This window comes from Trachinotus anak, unplaced genomic scaffold, assembly GCF_046630095.1.
Source record: "Trachinotus anak isolate AG129_WGS33_773 ecotype Australia unplaced genomic scaffold, CSIRO_AGI_Tana_v1 ptg000003l, whole genome shotgun sequence".
Classification (NCBI taxonomy): Eukaryota; Metazoa; Chordata; class Actinopteri; order Carangiformes; family Carangidae; genus Trachinotus; species Trachinotus anak.
The window spans coordinates 18,087,847-18,096,270 of NW_027273854.1; positions in this window are offsets into that span (position 1 = coordinate 18,087,847).

Consider the following 8,424-nt stretch of genomic DNA (forward strand, 5'->3'; position numbering starts at 1 on the left):
TACTTTATCACGCATACAGCTAAAATGTCATGGGATTACAAGGCAATATAAATTCTTATAATTCAGATCCAGAATGTTTCACATAGATTTTCAAATGGTACAATAAAGACCAAAAACATAAAACCAGTTTCAGCAAGTGTCACATTAAAATTGAAATTGTGAATTTATTGTTGACAACACAATTCATCAGTCACTGGAAAAACACTTATATATTTACATAACACTGGGAAATAAGAGTAAATACGAGTTAAATAGTCCGTCTCGCCCTCTTTTCCAAACTCTTAAGACAAAGTTAGCAAGTTTAAACACATCAAAATGAATGATGTGCACACCAGAATATTTCAGAGTTTTGTCGAATCATTTCAGGGAAAACGCTACAGGTCCATCAAAACATGCACAACAACACTTATGAACAGTTTCTATCCAAGAGCCATTACCATAGTGATCTCTGAACTGGAAGCAAACCCTTGAACACATCACACACTATTACTATGTGCAATAACATCTGAGCACTTTTTAACTGCATACGTTGGCAATGTGTGTAGGAGTGTATGGTACAAATTGAATGAACGGGATGAAAACATTTACTTATATTTATTTATTTATTTATTTTCATCCATTTTTTAAATATATTTGAGTCCAGTACTCGAGTGCACCTTCGTTTGTATGTTTTTTTGTACAATGACAACAAAGAATCTAATCTAATCTAATCTAATCTAATCTAATCTAATCTAATATAATATAATATAATATCATATAATATAATATAATATAATATAATATAACTTCACATGTTCAAGAAATTGGGATTCACTTTACACCTTACCCTAATCACACAGTTCAACACAGACTTCTGTCGTCCTCTTGAATATTTTACTAGTGTCAACAGCCAGAGGAAGAATACCAATTTATATTATTCATAAACGAATAGTTTAGTAGTAACAGCTATGACACAGTGCTTCAGTGCCTCATCAGCATGTCTGCACGCTGGTGGGTTTGCAAACGGAAAGTAATCTGACCCTAAAGCGTAATCTAATCAGTGGTCTCTCTCTGTGCTGCAGTCTGGATGAATCCAGTCTTCAGACAGAACATCTTCAAACAAATCAAATCTGTATAAAATCTGTGTAATTTCAGCTCCAGAATCACAATCTAATAAAATCACCAAACTTGTTCTTATATTTTTTTCCCTGTCCATGTTGTGCAATGTTTATTTTTAACAGCCTGAATTGTAAAAGGCGTTCGTGTAAAGATCTCTGAGCTGTTCCCTGCAGTGGACCTGCATCACTGAGCCTTGTCTATGTGGTCAAGCAGACAGATTCCTCCTCTGTAGTGATTCAGTCACCTTATTTCATTTCGAGAAATATTTCAGGAGAAATGAAACTTTCAACCCCTGGAGTCCACACAAACATTTGCATCAGTGATTTCAGTGAGTGCATTTTAGAGGCAAACTTTAACTGCGTGATGTTGCCTTCAGGTCTGGTCAGGAATACCTGGTGTTTACCTGGTGTGATGTTTAGGTTCCTTAACAACAGCTGCTGATATCAATGATCTCTGAATGCCTACTGCACGTCTGCTTTGTTTCAAACATTAATACAAAGAACAGACTCAAATACAGTAAGTACTAAACAGGACCTAGTTAGTTGTTACCTCCTTTCACTTTGTGGTTAAGCTGAATTTTCTGAAGCTACCATGCATAAGGCTGGATTTCAAGGTAGCATACAGAGGAAGCAGAGGCCCTTTTTAAAATATAGAGTGTGTGACCTAAGGACATCAATATTTCATTTTCTTTTTTATGCTGTTTCATTTTGAAAAAAATACACTGGCTCTGAAATTTTAATGTTCCTGTTGGGGGAACTGCTGCAGCTATTTTAAAATGCCACATCAAACAGAGGGTAGAGCAAACTCATCTGGATATTTCAAAATAAATGACAATTACACTTCAGTTTTTGTACAAATTAAACAAACAAGATGTAATATTTGCACAGAGCCAGGCAAGCGGGATCCCACTTACTTTATGCTAAGCTAAGCTAGGCTGAGCAGCTGCTGGCTCCACCTTCATATTGAACAGACAGATATGAGAGTGGTATCAAGCCTTGACAAAAAAGCAAATCAGCGTATTTTCCAAAATGTCTCCCCGTTCCTTTAAAGAAGGTATTTGAGGCATCCACCTTAAAGACAGTGATAGCCGCCTCTGCAACAGACCTCTGTATGATGAGCGCGTACTTTTCCTCAAATAGAAAGAGGCAACTCTTCGGGATTGATCGACAGGGCTGGCACAGCAGAATTAACAAGCTTCCTCTCCAAAAGTGCGAATCCCCCACTTCTTCCTGTGCCAACTGCAGCAGATTCAGATGAATAATTGATTCAGGTTTGTTGATGGATTAACAGACAGCGGTCAACACTCACAGATGTTACACTGTGACAGGAAATGACATCCTCATCATCAAAATCCTCATCACAATCAACTGACTCAGTTAGTTTCACACATGGTCACAGTCATTTTGGAAAATATCTGTTGACGTCTCTAAACTAACAGGTGATCAGTAACTGAACGCATCACCACACATTCGTCGCTCACATCATGTGGCAGAGATGAAAAAATTCCCAGGTTAACAACTTGAGAGCATTTATATCATCAAGACTTCTGATTAGAAGATTGAAATAATGTCATTCATTCATATTCATTGAATATTAGTTTAATTACATTGAGCAACAGTCTCTGGCAGATGTGAGGCATCCATTTTTTTTTCTTTTGGCCCCCTGTTATCCGTGTTGTGTTTATGTCATACCAAAGTTATCCTAATCACCGGTTTCCGACTTGTAAATAGCATTGACATCAACTTCACGTTGTAATTAGAACAAGGAAACTTTTGTGAAAGCTCTGTCATTTCCAACTTGGCGCTGCCTAATACGGAGATGCCTGGAAACAAAACCAATATGGACAAATACATGGCTCGTGTTAGCAAAAGACTGCAGTTCAGTATAGTTAAACCCACATTTCATGGATGAACGTGCAGGATAATCTTTGTGTATCCTCGCTTCTCCGAACAGAAATGACCTTCACGATGACACAATGAGTTATCACAGCATCCACAGCTGCTCGCTCAGTCACCTCGAAGAAACTCCACTGCTCTGGTTTTGAAGAGTCGTGCACACATGTACTTAACTCCTGTGCTAGTACAGGCCTGGCTTTGTACTGTGTGTGTGTGTGTGTGTGTGTGTGTGTGTGTGTGTGTGTGTGTGTGTGTGGAGGTGGATATCCCTTCATTCTTCACCTATCTTTCCCCCCAGATGGGTGCCTCCATTGTTGCAAATATAAGTTCATTTGTGTTTGAGAGGGAGATGCTCCATCATGCCAAACACACATGAACACACACACACACACACACACACTCTCTCTCTCTCTCTCTCTCTCTCTCTCTCTGTCTCTCTCTCTCTCTCTCTCACTCTGATTATGCATGTCTAAAGAGGTTTTGACCCAGATATGTGATGAAATTGATGAGATTAGCATATATTGGTGATTACATTACACCTCATCCAAACACAAACCAACACACACATGTAGGCCTATATGAACACACACACACACACACACACACAAACACAAGCCACTGGAGAGATCTCACCACAGGAGTCTCAAACGCCTGGTCAGAAGGAGGCGGGGAGGGACAGAGAGGGAAGCTATCTTTGTTCTCAAGTCGAGCTTTGAGGATGGTTGCTACGGAGACCAGCCTCAAATCTGTTGGTTGATGAAGGGCAGGGAGTCTGCTGCAGCGAGCGCACGGACACATACACACACACACACACAAGCACGCTCTGACACACTGACACACTTGCTGCGTTCACGGCACTGCAGCACTGCGTCAGCAGACGCAATGCTGACCAATCAGTATCCTTTTCTAACACACACCTCTGAGCCAGAGCCAATCAAAACTTCTTTTTCACCCCTGCATTATAATATCCACCAATCAGGTAACACCTTTCCAGATGTGTCTGGATAATATGGCCAACCAAAGGCCTGTGTGGCAGAAGCTTTTTATTGAAATGGAGATTCAGAGGAGGTTTGAGTCTGATCAAGTTTATGGTGAATTAAATGGATTATTCTTTGTTTCTGGCTGCAGCTGTGGAGAAGTTCCTGCAGCTTTTAGTCATGACTCACAGACTTGATTGAAATGTAACAGAGATGCACGTGAAAAGGAGAAAGACAATGAAATGGAAACATCAGCAGAGAAAGGAAGGATATGAACGAGTGTGAATATGGGGTGGAGAGAATGAGGGAGTGCTGACCTGTGTTTACTCTGTCAGTCATTTCGACTCTGAGTCCAACTTGCAGAAACCACTGGACAATGGCACGTGCAGATGTGCGTACGTTTGTGTCCGCCGTGTCCTCGGTCAGCTGGGATTGTGTCAGATTTAAGCCAACATGTTCGAGTGGAGCCACTGGAGCTTTGGCAGGTTCAGGATGGCGATACACAGCAGACTGATTATGAAAAACAAATGAGATCTATGTCAGCTCTCCTGCATTAACCTACATTTTACTGTGAACATTGACCAGCTAAGTGGATGCAGCTCGATCTGCGGTGGCTGAGGTCAGCGAGCGTTTCAGCCGAGATGGTTGAGTATGCGCGTGAAGACATCAGACATCATGTCACGATCTGTCCCGCTTTGGTGCTCTGGTCACGCAGTAAATCATGTGATGCTGTGTCAGGTAGATGCCATAAATACCTCTCCATGAAAGCGTGAAATTCAAACCACATCTAACTGTCCCACCACTGCTCAGTCCCTAATGCGATGATGCTGGTGAGGGCAGCAGATGACCTGACAGTTTGTTGCACTTCAGCTGGTCTTTCTATTGATCTCATTGATCGTTGTCATAATGGCACATGTCCTGAGAGACCCTCTCTCCATCTCTCTGTTTCTGTCTCGCTCCTTCTCTTCTGGTTGTTAGTGTCACGTTTCCTCACGAACACAAAGAAAGAATGAAAATCAGATCTAAGTTATCAACCTCTGTGTTATCTTGGACTCTGACTGGAGCTTAAAACAACGCATTGACGGAGGGAGCAGAGCAGCATGGCTTCATCTCAGCCTACAGCCATGTTTAAACCTGTGAGCAGGATCTCGAGCAGCAACTTTCATTTTAAAATAGCGTTTTAAAATTAAAACAATCTCCATCTAGACATTTTAGCTCCATATCAGAAATAACCTCCATCCATACTTTCACACCTGAAAATACATATCACATACACTGACTCTGAGTCTTGTTACTTTCTTTTTTTTTGAGCCAGCTGTGGCTCAGGAGGTTGAGCAGCTGGTCCACTTGGTCTGTGGTTCAATTCCCAGTTCTACAGTCTGCATTTCGAAGTGTCCTTGGGCAGGACACTACACCCGAAAATGTGTGTGTAAGGTAGAGAAGTGCTGTGTGGTGCTGTATGAATGGGTGGATGTTGCTTCCATTGTAAAGTGCTTTGAGTGGTTAATCAGTCCACGAAGCTATATAAGTGTATTTGCCATCTTCTTACTGTGAAGCACTTTGAGCTGTAATTATGAAGGGTGATATAGTGAATAAGTTTTTTATTGATGCAGTAATTCTTATCTTATCAATACTTAAGCGATATACAAAATAAAATGTCGATGCTGCTGGTTTGTTTGTGGGCAAGAGCCAGAGCAACTGTTATGGAAACATTTTTTTCAAACCGGCGGTGACACAATGCAGAGAGTGTGAAGTGAGTGAGTGAGCTGTTTCTGCTGGTGTCTCTTGCAATCATTAAGGAATGTGTGTGTTTGCTCATGAGTGAGTGTGTGTGCGCACAGCTGCAGCCCTACCAAGGGCCTCCTCTCCACCAACAAAGAGCTGGAAGCTGGAGCCACTGGGGAACACTCCCCTCCTCGCCCTCGCCACCATTCTCCACACAGCAGTCGGGTCGAAGGTCAGCATTGTGTGTGTGTGTGTGTGTGTGTGTGTGTGTGTGTGTGTGCTTTGGGGGTACCTCCAGTTTCTCCACCTTCTTATTGTCATGGCAACAGCAAAGCAGCCTAGCCAAGATCAGCAGAGCAACTCCATAGTTTCTCCCTCTGTTTAACACATTATGAAGAGTGTGTGATTATATGTGTGTAGCTCTGTGTGTGTGTGTGTGTGTGTGTGTGTGTGTGTGTGTGTGTGGCCATAGCGCCTGTAGCCAACTGAAAGATATAGGTCAGTCGAGAGAGACAGAGCAATGAGGCATGAGTGGGGCACTGCAGGGTGTGTGTCTGTGCATGTTTTTACATTGGCATCATTTTGTTTGTGTGCGTGTGTGTGCGTGTGTGTGAGTGTGTGCTAGCATGACGGTTAGCTTTGTGTGCAGCTGTCACATCATCTCATCTCATTTTCACCTCCCCATCCCCCCCACAGCTGACACCCTGACTTTTGTAGGAGATGAAACGAGACGCTGATTTTCTTCTCAAGGTCATGAGAATGCACCACGCTGTCTTTTGTGTGTGTGTGTGTGTGTGTGTGTGTGTGTGTGCGTGTGTGCTTGAATTGATTGTGGGGGCTGATTGGCGCCTCCTGCACTTACTACAGGGAAATTTGATCAGGACACCACTAAAAATACCTCTTCCTGCCTCTCAGCGAGGACCTGTGACATCACATCCTGCTCTCATGAATGAACACTGTTTCTGTGGTCAGTCGCCTGAATATCCCTCCTTCCTGACTAATTTCCTTCCTTTTCTTAACGCCGTGTGCTACCTCTTTGATCTCCGTGGCAGTAAACAGCTGCAGAGGATCACTTCAACTTCTCTCCATCCAAAAAAAGAAATGGAGCTTTTTCTTCTTTTGGCTGTATCACGTGACGAACCTCAGGAAATGGACTCACCTTTGGAGTTACTCAGCTTATTTACAGATAAACACACTGTATCTTAAAGACGCATTAACTGATTGTTTGCCTGCTTGGACGCAGCAGAACGTAACACGGACATATTGTCATCTTATAAAGCTTAATTAGCTTAAACTAGGTTTAACAAGCATGTTAGCAAACATTTGCTCACTTACACCCACCAGTTACAGAAGACCATTATCAGTGATTTGGTTGAGCCATGTTTCTGGCCACCCGGTGAATGTAAGTCCAATATTCACTTTTCATTTAGCTCTGTTTTGCTCTCCACTAACCACTCCACTAAATATCCAGCTCTTGAGCTGCTAAATGCTCCACTCCACCTGTCTGCTGCTCGGTGGAGGGCAGGTAGTGTACACTGGGCTCAGGGGACAGTGACTGTATCTGTGGGTTCATCAGAGCAAAAACTCTCACATGCAAGTCATTTGATCATCAGATCAAAGATCAGCTTTAAACGTGATCATGTTGCACTGTGTTTTGTACCAGAAAACCACATCGGTGATCAGTTTATGATCCTAATATCCAAGTTTTTATATTCTTAGGCTTTAAATTTAAAAGTCTTAAAATGACTTACAAATATGTTCACTGTTTATATGAACTCTGTAGATACAGTTGTTATAGCAGATGGACAATAATATCTGTAGACCATACAGTACAACCACTTTGCAACAACAAACCTGCACTTTGTCCTGGATCATTATCACTACGGGATTAGTGGTATATGTAACTCTATTTTATTTTACATTGAATTATATACTTATTTTGCTATATAATAACACTGTAACTGCAATATTTCCATAATTATATATTTTTTAACATTATATTACTGGCAATATCATGATATTATCCTCTATTTCTACTGGTAAAATATCTTTATGGTGTTTGTGTAGCACATATACTGCACATATATTATATCCAATACTATATACTTGAATATAATATTATGTATAATGTAATTCTAATTCATTATTATTTATAATTATAATGTACCTTCTACGCTTCCATCATATATTGTGGCTGCCAGAGTTACACTACTGGATTTCTTTCACATTCTTTGGCCATTTTATTTATATACTCTAGTTAGGTATTGTAATGTATATATTTTATATAGTTTTTTAAGTTTAATTTCTCTTTGACTGTTTTATTCTTAGTAATCTACATTTTTTATGAAATCTGTATCTGTTTTCTGAGAGCGGACAACATGAATTTCTCTCCTGGACAATACAGTCTGACTGTGCTGACTGACTGACAGGCCTGTACCTACAGTTCTCCTCAGTCACTGAGTCTAAAGGAGCTCTGTCCCGCCACCCACTGGCAGCAGCAGCAAACTACACCAGTCACAGCCTCCACCTACTTATGAATCAATTTCATGGTCACACACCCACAGATCTGCACTGGGAGCAACACATGTGTATCCACATGGAATGGACACACACACACACACACACACACAGAGAGAGAGAGAGAGAGAGAGAGAGAGAGGGTACATTTGTGTGAACTGGCAGGTGTTGGAAGTCATTGCCACAATTTTCCTGTCCTATCCCCTGGGTGG